At 46.6% G+C, this 18,613-nt stretch overlaps 1 protein-coding gene across 4 annotated transcripts in view; it reads left to right on the forward strand.

The window, feature by feature from the left end:
• Nucleotides 1-18,613, forward strand: part of STS (steroid sulfatase) — a 160,224-nt gene that overhangs the window by 14,090 nt on the left and 127,521 nt on the right. The window contains exon 1 of one of the 4 annotated variants that reach the window (XM_047843543.1): nt 458-777. The exons of the other annotated variants lie outside the window; for them this stretch is intronic. The gene's annotated coding sequence lies outside the window, so the exon portion shown is untranslated. Of the gene's footprint in view, nt 1-457; nt 778-18,613 lie in introns of those variants that run through there. 4 annotated transcript variants of the gene reach the window in all.

The raw sequence follows: 18,613 nt of genomic DNA on the forward strand, positions 1-18,613 counted from the left end.
GGTTTGGTTTCCCCCAAGATATGGGAGATGAGAGTCCCTGCCCCTTTCATCAGTGTTGAGGGCACACCTACCTGCTCGCCACCCATGAAGCCTGCCGCCGTCCTTGCTCAGCGCCCGAGCCTTGGTGTTGGCGACGGGCACGAATTCCTTGGGGCCCCGTGTGCCGTGTAGGCGGCTGGAACTCCCCTAACAGACAGGCTTGGAGGGCCTGTGTGGATCAGGATGTGCACAGAGCATTCAAAACATCACCGTCGCCCGCGTCCCCAGGTCTTATTGCTGGAAGAACACGTCGGCACTTGTCCGCCCCCCTCCCGTAGCTCTGTTTCCTTGTCCCGCACTGACACATGAGGAATGCTGGCTGAACGGCTGGCTGCCCCCACCCCCCGCACCTGCCGGCCGGTCAGTAAAGGTTGAAGGGAAGCATTCAGACCCGATACGCGTTCTGAACGAAGTGATACCTAGCACGTGAATACTCAGCTGGGGTCAGGAAGGGCAGTCTCCCTCTGATTTATATGTGAAACACGCGGGGTGGGAGGGAAGACAAGTGGAGAGATACGTGCAGTTAAATAACTTTTCTATGATCGATTCGCCAATCACCCCGCGATGACTGTCTGGCCGTACCTGGGCTGTCTCGTGATTATTCACAGCCCGGGAGCTCTGGGCTGGGTCCTGTCCAGCATGGCTCCTTCAAAAGCTGTGTGAGGTCCTTGGACGGAAGGTACAGTGTCAGAGTCTCCTGGCGAGAGAGCACCCTGTGGAGAAGCCTCGGAAGAACCGGTGAGTTGGATTGCTTTTTGGTTTTGGTTTTGTTTTGGATCTTCTGTGGGAATAATGAAAGTTGGTACACTCCTAGCTGTTGTGTTACAGTTTTTAAAAATCCTGTAGGACCGCCTGGGAGGCTCAGTCAGTTAAGCGTCTGACTCTTGATTTCGGCTCAGGTCACGGTCTTGAGGTTCATGAGGTCAAGACCCTCACTGGACTCCATGTTTACAGTGCGGAGCCTGCTTGCTATTCTCTGTCTCCTTCTCTCTCTGCTCCTCCCCACTCCTCTCTCTCTCTCTCTCTCTCTCTCTCTCTCTCTCTCTGCCCCTCTTCCACTCACACCCACTCTCCCCATCACACACACAAAAAAAAAAACCTGTAGAACCACCTACAAGAATTCATCTGTTTTCATTTTCATCTGCCCTGAAACAGGGAGGTCTTGAGGGAGAAGAAACTGATTGCCAAATAGTCTTTCTTTCTTTCTGGATTAAAGTGGTGGTTTGAAAACACACGCTTGATCAAAAGAATAATGGAGAGCCCAGAGGCAAGAAACCCAAGAGGAAATGAGCAAATAAAGAGGTGCATTTTGTGCTGTGCTTAAGTCAGAAGAGAAATTGAATTAACCTTGTATATCAAAATATTAGGACCCGTGCTTCTGCGTTAGATAGAATGCGTGTAAATACGATGTGTGTGCCATGAAGCACATGTCGTGAAATATTGGTATTCGTGTAAGCTTGCAACTCATTGCTTTCCTAAAGAGTAAATTTGAGGCATAATCAAGAGCAGTTCTGCTCTTGTTTTAAGCTTTTTAAAATTTTGACATATTTATCTTTCATTTTAAGTGTACAGATACAAAATAATGTCTCACGAGCCCCTTGCGTTGGTGTTTGGAAAAAAAAAAAAAAAGGCAGAACACAGCTGACCCCAATTAGTAGATCCATTGCTGAACAGGCTGCATTGGTCTTGCTTTGGGTGGGGGCTTCATTACCCCAGTGTTGGACATTATGTCCAGCTGTGTAGACGGTCTTTGCAGAGGAGGAGGGTTAAGTGGGAGGAGGGTTAATGGTATGTGGCTGAGAAATCGACCACTCTTTATTCTGAAGATTGGTATCAGTTGCGGGAGATAAGCATCCGGAACAACGTGACCTTTGCAATGCCTGCCACACGTAATCTACCCATCATGGGTCAACAAAAATGCGTAATTTCCTTTTTTTCCCCAAAGAGGGGTGCTAGGACTTGCACGTAATGTCTTTCGGATAAACCTTCCATGCCGTTCTCTGAGTGAATGATCCTAGTTAATTACGACGTTCAGTACTTGCCTACTTCTTATGCAGGTAGCCACATTTGTCACATATGCGTTGATTTCATCCTCTAAGTTAACCCTTGCAGGTTGAATTTGAGGGCCGATGAGAAGACTTGTCACTGGAGATGACGTCACTAAAAATGGTGAAATGCTGGTCAAAAGATTATTGCATTCTACAGTTATTTACGATAGGCACTTTTTGTCTCTACAAATGCATCTATACAAATAGCACCTGACAGACTATCCCTATGAATTGGTGTCTACAGTGACACTAATATTTACCAGGTGAGAAATTGCCCCATTTTCATTTATACCGAGATTAAAACATAATGACGGATGATATCAGGATCCAGAAATGTAAATGCTTTCAGTGCATTAAAAACAAAAAACAAAAAAAAACCGCTCCTATTTGCATTTAAAACTAAAGAATAAACGTCAGGCATTGCTTAAAAGGCTCATTGAAATATGGGGCACCTGGGTGGCTCTGTTGGTTGGGTGTCCGACTTCAGCTCAGGTCATAATCTCATGATTTGTGGGTTCAAGCCCCGCGTCGGGCTCTGTGCTGACAGCTCGGAGCCTGAAACCTGCTTCCAATTCTGTGTCTCCCTCTCTCTCTGCCCCTCCTCAGCTCACACTCTGTCTCTTTCAAAAATAAACAAATGCTAAAAATATATATATATTTTTAAAAAAGGCTGATTGAAATAAACATTAAAAGTTTCTGGGAAAAACTCTAAAAACTCTTCTCCAGAGCACTCTCTATCTCTATTGTTTTGTTTGTGTCTTGTCCTCTCATTAAAATTCCTACCTTGTTTGGAAATTAACCCTGTAAAACTTGGCCACTGAGTCAACAATCCCTTACCTAGCACCCTTGGGATTCAGGTAATGAAATATGTTGCAATCGTGAAACACAAGTCCAGTCTTACCTGGAAGGCTGTCCATGTGGGAAAACACTCTGTGTAAATACTGCGGGTGCCAGTGTCAATAATAATTAAGTGCTTATTACGAGGAGGAAGTGCAGGCCAGAGAGTCACTTTGGGCTCAGTGTAGCGCCTTCGACTTTCCACTCTGGCAGAAAGCATGGAGGTGAGGCAGAGGGGGTCCAGGGTCCCGTGTTCCTCTTAGTGGCTCCAGGACTGGGGGATGTCTTGTCCAGAGACAGACGCAGGACTGGGATGTCCCCTTTTGCAAGTAATGTGTCCACCCCGGGGTTTCTCGGTTGCAGCCCTGGAAGGTTCATTGCTGTAGGGACTGACCTGTCTTTGCAGGATGTTTACTCTCTACCCATCAGCATCCTGTTCAGCGTGGACAGGTTTTCTCAGCGCCTGGTCCCTTGACTCCTTTCCAAGTGCCCCTGCCACCTTACAGATACACAGCTCTTTGTCCGTAACCAACAAGAACAAAGACAAAAGGATGGGAAGCCAGGCTCTTGGGGAAAATTATTTTTGGCAGTTCTGCACCAATGGACGCAGAACCAATGTAAAGTTGAACAGTTTTTATCCCATGGAATGCTGCAAGACTGTTCATATGTGTGTCTGCAGGTTGCCATCCAGAACTTCGGTCAGGCTGTGTTACGTAACACACGATATACTCACCATCATGCTGTCTCGTGTGTATATGCATTATGTATTGTACTAATCACTTTGCAATATGTATGCATAACCAGTCATTATGTTGTACACCTTAGACTTAGATATGGTATGGCAATTATAGCTCAGTAAACCTAGAATACGTCTTTAACAATCAAAACTGGAATACAGATGTCTGTATGTGCCAAAGTTTTACTGAGATACAACTGACATACAACATCCTGGGAGTTTAAGCTGGACGATGTGGTGATTTGTTATTCGACATATCAAATATATTTCCAATGTGATAGTTAAAAAAAATTTTTTTTAGCATTTGTTTATTTTTGAGAGACAGAGTGTGAGTGGGGGAGGCACTGAGAGAGAGAGGGAGACACAGAATCGGAAGCAGGATCCAGGCTCTGAGCTGTCAGCACGGAGCCCGACGCGGGGCTTGAACTCATGGACCGTGAGATCATGACCTGAGCTGAAGTCAGACGCTTAACTGACTGAGCCACCCAGGCGCCCCCCAATGTGGTACTTTATATGTCAAATATATATCCAATGTGATGTTTGATGTATCAAACATATGTCGACATATCATATACTTGATACTTTATATATTGCAAAGTGATCAGTGCAATAAGTTTTGTTAACATCCGTCACCTCACACAGTTGCAGATTTTTCTTTCTTCCCATTATGAAGTGGTATCATACAACGAGTGTTCTAGAAAAAACAGCAGTGTCCGTTATGAGGGTCAGAGATGGTCCTGGGGACAGCTTAACTTGGAAGCAGTCTGCATACTTTCAATAATTTGTTTTGATTTTTTAAAAAATCACCTTCTAAAACTCCCCCCCAAAAATTTGAATTCTGAAGTACTAAGCCCCAAAGCTTGTGTTTCGAGACAGTATACCTGTGCTTGTCATTGCAAACGGGGAAGAGTTCATGTTGAGCCCGTTGTGACTTTGAACCATCAGATGACAGTTGTACCAGGTGGGTTTTCCCATTTACGGTATCAGACTATGTTCCCATATCCCCTCAGAGGCACCTTCTACCACTAAAAACCTCACGATTTTTCTAAGTTCTGCAAACTTTGCGACAAGGGGAGAATAGTCAGAAACCTCCATTCAGCCAGAGAAGTAGGACAGAATTTCTGTGTCTTTTGGCCACTGTCCCTGAGGAGAAGCAGCTTCTGACCCCTCTTCCCCAGCCCATGCACCTGGGAGGCAAAGAACACTTATTTAAATCTACTGGGGGTCACAATGGCTCAACCTGGGATCCTAAACCAAACAGCATGTCTTAACTTTGGAAAGGCCACCTGTTTGATTCCATAAAGAACAAATACCAGGGCATTTGTGGCTCAGTCGATTAAGCGTCTGACTCTTGATCCCAGGGTCATAGAATTGAGCCCCATGTTGGCTCAGCATGGACCCTGCCTGGGATATTCATTCTCTCTCTCTTTCTCTCTCTCTCTCTCTCTCTCTCTCTGTCTCTGTCTCCCCCTCCCTCTCTCCTTCCCTCTGCCCCTCTCCCCCACTCACACACTCTTTCTCTCTCTAAAATGAAAAAAAAAATGTATTAAAAAAGAAGTATTGGGGAGTCTGGGTGGCTCAGTGGGTTAAGCATCTGACTCTCGGTTTCGGCTCAGGTCGTGATCTCACAGTTTGTGAGTTCAAGCACCTCATGAGGCTCTGCACTGACAGCACAGAGCCTGCTTGGGATTCTCTCTCTCACTCCCTCTGTCCCTCTCTCCGCTCCCCCCCCCCCCCCCCGCCATGCCGCAAAATAGCTAAACTTAAAACAGAATTAGCAGAACGGAGCTTTGACTTAAGCAGACTTCTCCACCTCAACAGGACTCATAGTTTGGGGCAGATCATTCTCTGTTGCCACGCATGGTCTTGTGCATCATCAGATGTTCAGTCGCATCCCTGGCCTCTACCCAGTGGATGCCAGGAGCGCAGCCCTCAAGCTGTGATGATCAGAAGTGTCTCTAGACATTGCCAAGTGTCCCCTGGAAGGGAAAGGTACCCCTAGTTGACAAGCAGTGGTTTGCCTGATGCTATACTGTGTGATGAGCCCTATTTTACAGGTGGGAAAAACAAACCCGTGCTCTATAAATGGCGTCACGGTCAAGAGCTTTTGTGTCCCACTGTATTGTCACATACTGCACGTGTTGCTCATCCAGAGAGCTGTCAGAAGCCTTCTAGGCTGAATCTAATAACTCACATGTTATTGAGAAGCTGAGTCACGATAGTCAACAACGTGAACTGATTTCTAGGGGTTTCTACTTGCAGTTAGCCCCAGTGACGAATTCGTGAATCGAGAAGGTTGCAGTGGTAGCTGTCTAGAGCTGGGCGGTTGGCTCAGGAGCTTTTTGGCTGTCAGTGACAAACCCAGTGCCTCATGGCCCATAAATAAACCTCAGCTCTGGTATCTCTTTTAATGTTTTTATTTTTTATTGAGTTGACATTCATATAGCACACAAATAACCATTGTAAAGGGTGCAATTTGTGCATTCAGCCACTGCCTCTCTAGTTCTAGAACTTTCTAAATCATTCCTCCAAAACCCTCATTCCCCTTCTCCTTGGCCCTTGGTAACCACAAACGTCCTTTCTGTCTCTGTGTATTTGCTTATTGAGGACATTTCCTTTAAATGGAGTCATACGCTATGTGGCCTTTTGCGGCTGGATTCTTCCCCTCAGCATCGTATTTTCAAGGTTCATCCATATAGTAGCAGGTGTCAGAACTTCATTCCATTTAATGGCTGAATCATATTCTATTTTATGGACAGAAAGGGATTTTCTAGTTGCATGTGTGGGAAGGTCACAGAATCAAAGGAGAAGCTTCAGAATCCAGGACCGGCTGCCTTAAACACAAGCTGAAATTCTTCATAAGTCTGATGGACATCAGACCCGTCTCTACGGGTTTGTGCCTTCTGATGGAGGCAAACCCCACTGTATTGAAAATAGGTGCTTTTGGGGGCATCCCGGTGGCTCAGTCGGTTAAGTGTCTGACTTCAGCTCAGGTCATGATCTCACGGCTTGTGGGTTCGAGCCCCGCGTCAGGCTCTGTGCTGACAGCTCAGAGCCTGGAGCTTGCTTCGGATTCTGTGTCTCCCTCTCTCTCTGCCCCTCCCCTGCTTGCGCTCTGTGTCTCTCAAAAATAAATAAGCATTTAAAAAAAATTAAAAGAGAAAATAGTTGCTTTTGCATCCTGGTTAAGTTCTGTGGTGTTAGGAGAATTTTATGTGTAATTGGGGCTGGGTACCGTGGCTGTTCTCCTTGGCTGCATTCCAAATTACCACAACTGTAAGGGCTCACAATGCCACCCGTCGATTATCTCACAGTATCTGTAGCTCAGGTGTCTGGACGTGGCTTACCTGGGGACTCCGCTCGGAGTCTTACAGAGCTACATCGAAGTGTTGGCCACAGTTGTGTTCTCATCTAGAAGAGAGAGGGATCCCCTTCCAAACTCATTCAAGGTGTGAGCAAATCTTGTAGTTCTTTGTGTTTGTGGGACTGCGGCCCTTAGTCCCGAGGAACTGCCCCTCCCTATTGGCATTTCACACCGCGACTGTTTCATCGAGACCTGCAGGAGAGCATCTCTTCTGTTAGGAATCTGTTTTCAAGTGCTCACCTGATTAGGCCAGGCCCACCCCTGGTAGGGCCCCTTTCGATTAGCACCCAGTCAACTGACTGGGGACCTCAAACACACATGCAGCGTCCGTTTACTTTTGCCATATCCTGTTGGTTAGGACATCACAGGTACCCTCACATTCAAGAAGAGAGGATCACACAAAGAGGTAAGTACCAGCGGCTGAAAGCTGGGGAGGCTCTCTTAGAATTCTTCCTGGAAAGGGGCCTTTTTGTGGGCGGAGCTGGGGGCCTAAATACCGTGTAGAACATACGTTGCATCCCAGGAACAAAACGACCCAGTCCCCTGCACTCATTTGGAGGAACTGACGACTGTGCCAAGGTTGTTAGTGTTGGTGCGAATTAGATCGTTGTAGCATCGTTTATTTCCATTTGACAGTAATGAAAGCACAGGGGACCCGACATGTAGCTGAGTGGTTCGTGGTGTGCAGCCAGAACCCCCTAGTATTCATGGCAGTGCTATCCTTATCTTGCTCAAGGACGTATCTGGGGGCTGGTGATGCCTCTAAAAACATGCAGTGATCAGGAAGTGTCGCCCAGCAGGCTTGACGAGGTCTGTGTGGACTGCCCTCGCCTTTCTGTGCATGCAGGGGACCCCACAGACATCTGCCGGCCACCACCCTCGGTGTGGGGCTCGCCCTGGAGCCCGCGGGCCCTGCAGTGGGCGGGCTCACTCACCGATTGGGAATAGTTGTATGCTAGCACCCTGCTTCTTGTCCCTCCTTCTGCCCTTGCCCCGAACGTCTGCTGGGATAGAGGCTCGCGTCCCCACGCCACACCTGGGGGTTGCGGTCCCCACCAGCCGTGGCCCAGAGCCTGCTTGCACTCACACTAGGGGCTGGGCGCTTGGGAATGTCTCGATTTCAGGACATCACATCACACGATCAGACTTGATAACACAGGCCTGTTTGTTTTAAATAAACTTCTGCTTCGATGCATCTGTAACGCTTTTCCATCAGGGTGAACTTCACACAAAGTACAATCAACCCCTGTAAAGAGGGCAACTCAGAGACATTTCGTGCATTCAACCCCTGCCCCTCTAGTCCTAGAACTTTCTACATTGTTCCTCCCACACCCTCATGCCCCCTCCCTCAGCCCTCGGGAACCACAAATGTCCTTTCTGTGTCTGTGCGTGTACTTGTCTGGACATTTCCTGTAAGTGCATTCACAGGCTGTGTGAGTGGCTTTCTCGCATGGGGCGTGATGCGTTCACGGTTCGCCTGTGTGACGGCACACGTCAGTCTTTCGTCCCACTGTATGGCTGAATCCTGTTCTAGTTTATGGATACGTTGGATGCTGTTTGTCTGTGGACATATGGACGGACACGTGGGCCACTTCCACCTTTAAGCTGTTGTGAATACTACAGTTCTCCACGCGGATGTACAAGGGACACACGGGTGTATAGGTAGCTGTTTGCGACCCTGCTGTGCATGGGGCACGCGGGTGTATAGGTAGCTGTTCGAGACCCTGCTGTGCACGGAGCACGCGGGTGTATACGTAGCTGTTCGAGACCCTGCTGTGCACGGGGCACGCGGGTGTATAGGTAGCTGTTCGCGACCCTGCTGTGCACGGGGCACGCGGGTGTATAGGTAGCTGTTCGCGACCCTGCTGTGCACGGGGCACGCGGGTGTATAGGTAGCTGTTCGCGACCCTGCTGTGCACGGGGCACGCGGGTGTATAGGTAGCTGTTCGCGACCCTGCTGTGCACGGGGCACGCGGGTGTATAGGTAGCTGTTCGTGACCCTGCTCTGCACGGGGCACACGGGTGTATAGGTTACTGTTCGAGACCCTGCGGCCAGCTCCTCTGGGTGCATCCTCAGACACGGCATTGCTGTGTCGTCTGGCATGTCCATTTGACTCTTTGAGCAGCTCCTGTGCTGGTTTGCATCGTGTGTTTCAATAGCTGTTCAGTCTTGAGGCCCTCGTCTTCGAGGGTTTCGTCTGAGCAGCCCTGAGAGGCAGAATTACAGCATCTCCTGTCCGAACTTGTGTTGAGGAGACGTGCGTTCAGCTGTGGAAGAGCGTTGGCAAAACCTTGGCATATATTATCAGCATTGCTGAGACTTGTTTCTGTCTGCCCTGCAGCTTATTAGGAAAGGCAGGAGCCAAGGTGTCAATAAATGGGACAGGAAGGCCCAGCAACCGGTCGGTCACTGATGGGCAGTTTCTCATGGTTCCAAGGTCGTGAGATGACACCCTCGGGCAGGCCCACAGCCCAGGCGTCCCATCCCCATCCATCCTGACGTGGCCCCAGCTGGGCACTACCTTTTGGTGGCTCGCCTCCCAGCCTTGAATCCACGGGGCCGGCATGGGGTCCCTGCATGCACGGGGTCTCCTGGGATGCCTTCCCCTCCTGCCTGTTCCCCAAGCCGGGTCAGCTGCCTTTCTGTTGGCGCCTGGCTTCTTGCATCACTCTTCTGCTGCTCTCCCTTGGTCTGGGGACAGAACTACAGGTTCTGACTTCCAGAGGACAGACCCAGGGGACCATCACCTTACGGTCTTCAAGCCCCAGCTGTACTGGGGCCATTATGTTGGGGTTTACTGTTCTATTTTAGACCTCACCTCTGATGCCCGTTTCCTCACCCTCAATACAATCGCATCCAGCTGACAAATTACGAGATTAGGGACTTTATTAGACATAATAGCATAGAAGTGGCTGAGTGACTAATTACAAATTAGTGCTTCTGGCCACTGCCCCAGCCATCAACTAGGAAACGAAACATCTCATGGTGCGGTACGCATGGTCTATGTGGTACGTCCTTCCGTGTGTGATGGCATCCATCGCAGGGACCGATAACGGTAATCCTGGGGGCCTTCTGTGAAGACGTACAGAAATTCTGTTGGTTCCCACGTGCCTTCGAACACGCCCGCCACAAAGGTTTGTCAAACGGAAATGGTTTTCCTGTGATTTTAAGTCACGCGCCTCACATTTATTTGCATCTTTTAGACTGAATGAACCTTGTGCATAAAATTATACTTGGAGTACAATTAATTTCGTCGTGGCTCAAATGGGAACCTAAGGTGGGGGGGGGCAAACATCATTTTGACCTGTGATAACTAGGTATTAGGGATATTTGGAATCATTGAAGAGGCCTTTTTTATATTTTTCGACCAACATAACTGTTACTCGGTGATCTCCTTTGAATCCTACCAATAGTTGGTCTATTCATAGAAGCACTTGTGTTTTAATAAGACTTTTAGGGTTCCCTTTCTTTAACCAAACCTATAGCCACCTCATGTGGGGATACTGTCCCGAGAGAGTTCTCCCTAACAAAACTGATTATATTTGCACATCTCATGCAGGAAACACGTCTGGTTATCCACAAGGAGGCACGGTGGTGCTATTTCCTGGCATGTTTCAAGGACAGAAACTCGTGAATGGAATTTCTCTCAATGTAGATAAAATCCAAAGCTGATGGGTCATTTCTGTCTCAGAATCTCAGTCTTCCTCTCTGCCCCTCTCTCACTTGCGTTTGCATTCTCAAAAACAAACATTAAAAAAATTATAAAGAAACTAACCTTGGGGCGTCTGGGTGGCTCAGTTAAGCATCCGATTTCAGCTCAGGTCATGATCTCACGGTTCGTAGGTTCAAGCCCCTCATCAGGCTCTTTGCTGACAGCTCAGAGCCTGGAGCCTGCTTCAGATTCTGTGTCTCCCTCTCTCTCTCTCTGCCCTTTTTCTGTTCACACTCTGTCTTCTCTCTCTCAAAAATAAAAAAGACATTAAAAGTTTTTTTTTTTAAAAAACTAAAGGAGTTTAATGTTCTGGGTGAATTTTTACAATCCACTCTATTCTTATTTTTCTTGAAATAGTTGGTGAAATACGTGTTCACAGTGTGGAGGCACATTTTCCATGCCATTTAATTCACCCACTTGTACGATTCAGTGGTTTTTATCAGGTTACCAAGCCGTGGGACCTCCTTAAGTCAGTTTTAGAACAGGCTCATCACCCCAGTGAGACCCTTCATGCCTAGTTCCTAATCCCCATTCCTATCCCCTGCCTGAGCAGGTTTTTAAGAAGTCATGTTTTTTTCTATGTTTCATCCCATTTCTTTGAACCCAGGGCGTAAGAATGTGGCCCTTGGGGCTGTTGACAGTCGTGCAGTTACATCATTCTGCTGCATGACCCTATTATCATTGTCCTAGAAAGACCCAGAACTGAATCGCTGAGGCATGAGGAAATGAATCCTGTGCATGCCGTATGTGCTATATATCTCCGTGACCCCGCCTGGAATGCTCGCCTTGGTCTTCCTTGACATGAAATCACGTAAGCCCTCTTCTGCCGTTGTTGCTGTTTTCTCCTCCTCCTCCTACCTGTTTATTTCCTGAGGAAATGCCTGTGGCCTTCTTTCCTACACTCGGGCCCTTAGGACTGATCCCCCCTTAAGCAGGCCAGCTCACCTGTCAATGAGACTGCCATAATTTGTACGTCTATGACCGCTATCATTTGAAAAATGGATCATTATTTCAAGAGACACATCTAATAAGAGGGGTAAGGAAAATACAGCGCATATGCGTGCATCACACGGTTGTCAACTTGAACCCAAAACCTGGAATCTGGATATGGGAGCATGCTGGAGAGATTACTTGGGTTAAGAGTTTTCAAGAGCAGCAATCCAAAGTGATGTAATTTGGGAATAGACGACAGGCCCCCAGGCCTGGTGCGGACAATAACTAGTGAGTTCTTACTCACAGATAAGATTGGCACAGATGCCTGGTCTATTGGTAATCTGGGACTTCAGCTATTGGACATCTGTTGGGAGTCTTGCCCGACTAAAAGCTTAATATCTTGTAAACTCTTTTCTTTCTGGAAACGTCATCCTGCAGATAAAATATTGCTCTGAAATTGACTGTGATAAACAAGGAAGAATTGCTTGGTGATGTACAAGTGATCATATCCTTGGGTAGAACAGCCCTCCCTCTTTTAAATGTAATGGTAATAGTAAATGACCAATGTACCTTGGCATGGTTCCTGAGGTTTAGAGTCACTTAGACACAAATATAGATGTCCTCTCCTGGCCAGGGACTCTGAAAATGTAATGGCTCACGTGTTAGGATATACTCAAACATGAAAGTCCGCCATTGCACTCACAAAACCATAAGGGATCCAGAGGATGAGGGAAAGCATACGGAATTGAGGAAACCAGCACGGTGGGAACCCCAGGCTCTGAAAGGGAATATTTGCAAGGTCGGGGAAGAGAGAGAGAATCATGCAACGAATGGCTTACCTTTCTCCTAGAAGGTCAGGAAGACCAAAAATCCAAAACAAACTGATTGGAACACTCTTTTGCTGTCTGGTTCCCAGGTCTCCCTTGACTCAGGTTCCGTGCCCTTGGACAGAACTGCACTCCCTCTGTGTCGCACCGTCAGAAGCATAGAAACTTACCACATTTAGATCACAAGTCCTAAAATGAGGATGTTGGCAGAGCTCCGTGTCTAGGGGAGAAGCTGTTGCCTTACATTTTCCAGAGGGCACCTGCATTCGGAGCCTCGTGTCCCTTCCTCATTTTCTCCACACTGTTCCTTCCCTCCTGGCATCTCCTTCTCTGACTCTGCCTGACCGCCACCCTCTTATAAAGACTGGACCACTAAATTCTCCTCATGAAACTAATGTGACACTAGAGTTGACACACTAAAATTTAGATACAAATTTGAAACATTAAAAAAAGGAAGAGACCCTTGTGATGACATTGGAGTTGGATCATCTCCCCATCTCGAGATCCTTAACATCATCATGCTTGCACAGTCCCTTTTCATGTAAGGTGACATAGTCACAGGTTCCTGGGGCTAAGAACGTGGCCATCCTTGGGTTCCATTGAGAATAGACTTTGATCAGAGTTTTCTGTGGGCATATCACTTAGCTGTAAATGTGTTCAGGGATACATTAATAACAATTGCCATTGCTTGCTAAAATGAGATTATTATATAAGTAATGTCCATGTGTCCACTAACAATCAGTGTGCACATGAGCTTTTCCTGCACCAATTTCATGCAATAGAGACATTTTTCTCGGGTCAGTGTTCTTGAGCCGACATCTGTGGATGCAAAGAGAGACAAAGGTTGACTGCAGAGTAAATAGATTCATTCCATTAATGAATACCAAGCACTATGCTTATCAGGATGTTCTTGATGACTGGGCATTAACAAAAACATGAAAAGTTTTGTGCTTGCTTTCTTTCTGTCTCTCTTTTCCATCCCTCCCTCCTTTATCCATCCTTCCTTCCTTCTTTCTTTCTTTCCTTCTCTCCTTCTCTACCAGAGCAACTAACTCTGTTCCGTGATCTTTCCTTTCGGTGTTTGTTTAATGACTTTTAATGGAGCGTACTTTGGGGGAGTGGGAGCTGTTTTTCTGGAGGCCCAGTGAAGAGAGTTTTGGCTCCTGTGACCTCTCATAATCTTCCTGCTCCCGTCACCTGTGGCTGGGGCACCTGAGTCTGTTGGTTTTCCCCTGGCCATTGCCTCTGGTGTTATTCTCCTGCATCACGACTTCATCCTTTCTTTTCTTTGCTGACAGACTTCTCAAGAGTTAGCTCTTTCTGGCAATTGACTTCTGGATTCTTCCCTATTCACTGGCTCTCTGTGGATGGCATAGATGTTCCAACCAGAGTCTCTGAATTCTAAACCCAGCGGGGAATGAAGCAGGAAAAGTCAGTGTTACCGCTTATTAAAATCATTCCTTGACAAGCATAAGGCACTGGAGACTAGTCACCCTTTGCTGTCATGACTGACCAGGGCTCAGCAGGTCCTGGGATGAGGCGAGTGGTGTCAGGTGGACAGCAGAGACCTGGGTTGCAGTGCCCTTTCAGCAGCTCCATGGGTGACATCGGGCAGGCACCCACCCTTCACAGGCTCCATCGACGTCCTTGGATTTTAACTCCCAATGTAACTTCAGGTCTACAGTCAGTCCCTGGGGGTTGAGCCGCGACGCCCATGTTCTCCAAAGCTCCCAGGCTAAAATCTGAGATCCAGTGTCCTGGGTTTACTTCGGACCATAAACCCAGGTGTTAATGTAATGAATGATACTGCACTTTTGGGGAGGGTGGGGTTAGGAATCAAGTACGAGGTGATTTATAAAAGTCTTCACATGAGAGAGCTGGCATGCACCATAAATTCCCCCAGCCACCCAAGATTGATAATTTTACAGTGAAAGCAAGTAATTATGAATCTGCCTCTAAATCACATTTTAAAACCCGCACTCAAAAGTTGACAAACTGTCTCCATAAGTCAGACACTACTTACCAGCCTGTTACCAGCAAGCAAAGCCCAGAGCTGGTGCTTTTCATGGCTGCCACGTTTGTCGATGCCCTGATTCACCTGTGCCCGTAGAGAAGGGGATGTTTAACATGCACCGGGGAAGCCCTTCCTCTTGGAGTCAGAAGGCAAGTGTGTCTACCCATCAAAGAATAAGAGACTCTATTCTATGGTAAAGGACACAGAAGTGGTGTTTGGCCATTTGTGTGTTCAAAGTCCTACATGCATTAATTCAACGTATGATCACATTTACCATAAAATGTTGAGATTATAAGACGGGCCTTCCCAATGCTGGGTCCTCGGGGTGAAATGGAATCCCATTTGTGGATGCTGTGCTCATCGAAACAGCAGTTAATAGGGCGAGGTCGGGCCAAGAAAGGGTAAGGATGAAGAGTCACAGACCGTGGTTTAGGAAGGTAACTGTCCAAGAGGCGTGAACACGAACAACTGAATGATGTGGCCTCAACGAGGACAGGAATCTGCAAAGGTCTGCTGGTGTGCATGGATGCAGGTCTCTGGCCAGAGGCCCATCAGCCCCTGCCACACACCTGCCCATCACCAGCAGACCCCCTGCAGACCCCCTGCAGACCACGAGCTCACGCAGACATCACACTGTTTCAGGCTTATTGAGTTACCCCTGGGCTTTGAAGCCAGCAGAAGTTTCAGGAACCTTGTTGTCAGGGCTGAGATAGTGTCCTATGAGTTGATGCTGGAGGGATGGCCTCTTAAGAAACAATTATCGGGGCGCCTGGGTGGCGCAGTCGGTTGAGCGTCTGACTTCAGCTCAGGTCACGATCTCACGGTTTGTGAGTTCGAGCCCCGCGTCAGGCTCTGTGCTGACAGCTCGGAGCCTGGAGCCTCCTTCGGATTCTGTGTCTCTCCCTCTCTCCGCCCCTCCCCTGCTCATGCTCGCTCTCTCTCTCTCTCTCAAAAATGAATAAACTTAAAAAAAAAGAAACAATTATAATTTATTTTGTCATTCCTTCTGTTTGTTAAGGATCGACTCCACTGTTAATTATAATACTTTCCCCACTTACATCTCATATAAAAGAATGAGCATTACTATATCCTTTGAAGGTAACTCAAAGGTCTAGACACCGTCAGTAAGGATATGCAGAAGATCATAGATTAAGTAATTGCTAGTGTTTTGCCATATGGGCTTTGTCTGTCCAGCCGGAAAGTTGACAACTGTGTGGGCCTTGCCTTTCATGAGTCAGGTGCCCGGCCGTGCATCTCATAGTGGGGGCCAGAAGCTGTCAGGAGCTCGCTGAAAGGAAGCCAGGTAAAACTTCGCACCTGTGCGTCCGGTGTCTGCCAGGATCCATCACATCCCTCCCGTGCTGGGCTTCCCCTGAGTGAGTTCTATCTCTGTGGCCCCACCATGGGATGGCTAGTCCTTCTCGTGAGGTAACGCTAACCGGAAGCTGCATCTGGGCCCCCGGTACAGCTTTTGGAGTTGTGTATCTGACTAGATAGATACACAGATTCTAGCGTTAGCTCTGAGCTTTGACCTCTCCGGTCCTTTTACCTGTAACCAAGGGGGAATGTCTTTTGAGATATACGACCAGTTACTGGTGGATGTTGGATAGGAAAGTGCTTTGAACAGCAGCGAATGCCTGTAGGTTGTGTGAGCTCCTTGGGGTGGATCCTGGATGCTGCTTTCAGAAATAGTAGAAATGGGGCCATCTGTGGCAGCCTGCAGACACGAGAGAAGAAGGTGGGTTTGGGGCAGCGCTAGCTTGCCTTGCGTTTCCCTGCCTCCCTGGGCTCTGCAACTGAGAGCTAGGGACACCCATCTGTTCTTTTTCCCTCTTCTTTTTTGTTAAAATTCCAGTATAGGTAACACAGTGTTGTAGTAGTTTCACATGTACAATGTAATGATTCAACAGTTCCCTACCTCACCTGGTGCTCATCACAGCAGGTGCCCTCCTTAATCCCCATCACCTATTTCTCCCCTCCCTCCACCCACCTCCCCTCTGGTGACTATCAGTATGTTCTCTGTACTTAAGAGTCTGTTTCTTGGTTTGTCTTTTTTTTTTTTCTGTCTTTATTTGTTTTGTTTCTTAAATTCTACGTATGAGTGAAATCATACGGTATTTGTCTTTCTCTGACCGACCTACTTTGTTTAGCCTTATGAACTGTCTAGCTCCGTCCATGTCATTGCAAATGGCAAGATTTCATTCTTTTTTACGGCCGACTGATACATGATATATGGCTGTGTATAGATACCACAACTTCTTTAACCATCCATCTATTGATAGGTACTTGGGTTGCTTCTATAATTTGACTCTTGCAAATAATGCTGCAGTAAACATAAGGGGGGCATGCGTCTTTTCAAGTTAGTGTTTCTGTATTCCTTGGGTAAATACCCACTAGGGAAATTACTGCATCATAAAATTCTATTTTTAATTTTTGGAGGAGCCCCCACACTGTTTTCCACAGTAACCGTGCCAATATTCGTTCCTACCGACACTACAGAAGGGTTCTTTTTTCTCCACATCCTCACCGACACTTGTTGGTTTTGTGTTGATTTTAGCCATTCTGAAAAGTGTAAGGTGACACCTCATTTTGCTTTTGATTTGCATTTCCCTGACGACGAGTGATGTTGAGCATCTTTTCATGTGTCTGTTGGCCATCTCTTCAGAGAAATGTCTGTTCGTGTCTTCTGCCCATTTTTTTAAAGTTGGATTATTTGTTTATTTGTACGTTAAGTTGTATAAGTTGTTTATATTTTTTGGATAGTAACCATTGATTGCATATATCATTTATAAATATCTTCTCTCAGGAGTTTGTCTTTTAGTTTTGTTGGCTGTTTCCTTTACTGTTTAGAAGTTTTTTTGATGTATTCCCAATAGTTTATTTTTGCTTTTGTTTCCCTTGCCTCAGGAGACATAAGTAGAAAAATGTTGGTATGGCCAATGTCAGACAAATTACTGGCAGTGCTTTCTTCTAGGATTTTTATGGTTTCAGGTCTCACATCTAGGTCCTTAATATATTTTGCATTTATTTTTCTGTATGGCTTAAGTATGTGGTCCAGTCTGGGGACACCTGGGTGGCTCAGTCGGTTAAGCATCCAACTTTGGCTCAAGTCATGATCTCACAGTTTGTGGGTTTGAGCCCCACGTTGGGCTCTGTGCTGGCAGCTCAGAGCCCAGAGTCTGCTTCAGATTTTGTGTCTCCCTCTCTCTGCTCCTCCCCTACTCGCACTGTGTGTGTGTGTGTCTCTCTCAAAAATAAACATTTAAAAATTAAAAAAAAAAAGAACCTGGTCCAGTTTCATTCTTTGCATGTAGTTGTCCAGTTTTCCCAACACCATTTGTTGACGAGACTGTCCTTTTCACATTGCGTATTCTTGCCCCCTTTGTTAAAGATTAATTGACCGTATAATCATGGATTTATTTCTAGGCTCTCTATTCAGCTCTGTTGATCCAAGCGTCTGTTTTTGTGCCAGTACCATACTGTTTTGATTACTACAACTTTGTAGTATATCTTGAAATCTAGGATTGTGATGCCTCCAATTTTGTTTTTCTTTTCCAAGATTGCTGTGGGTATTCACAGTCTTTTGTGGTTTCATACAGATTTTAGAATTATTTGTTCTAGTTTTGTGAAACATGCTGTTGGTATTTTCATAGGGATTGCATTAAATCTGTAGATTGCTTTGGGTAGTATAGACATTTTAACAGTATTTGTTCTTCCAGTCCATGAGTGTGGAATATCTTTCCATCTGTTTGTTTCATCTTCAGTTTCTTTCATTAATACTGTATAGTTTTTGGAGTACAAGCCTTTCATCTCCTTGTTTAATTCCTAAGTCTTTTATTATTTTTAGTGCATTTGTAAATGGGATTGTTTTCTTAAGCACCTCGGCTGTTGATTTTTTTTGCCTGAAGAATTGATACACCTTGGGACCATCAGGCTGAGACTGAAGTCCTCTCTCCCATGGTTTTTGAGGGTTTGCCTAGGATTATAGCTTAGTGGGAATATGGGGCTATTTCATCATATTGTACATGTATTCAGGACTAACGGTCTTATCAGCTCTTGTCTTATGTTGAGTCCCAGGAAATGGTTCTGGGACAAGGTGGGT

The sequence above is a fragment of the Prionailurus viverrinus genome, chromosome X (genome assembly GCF_022837055.1).
Source record: "Prionailurus viverrinus isolate Anna chromosome X, UM_Priviv_1.0, whole genome shotgun sequence".
NCBI classification, from domain to species: domain Eukaryota; kingdom Metazoa; phylum Chordata; class Mammalia; order Carnivora; family Felidae; genus Prionailurus; species Prionailurus viverrinus.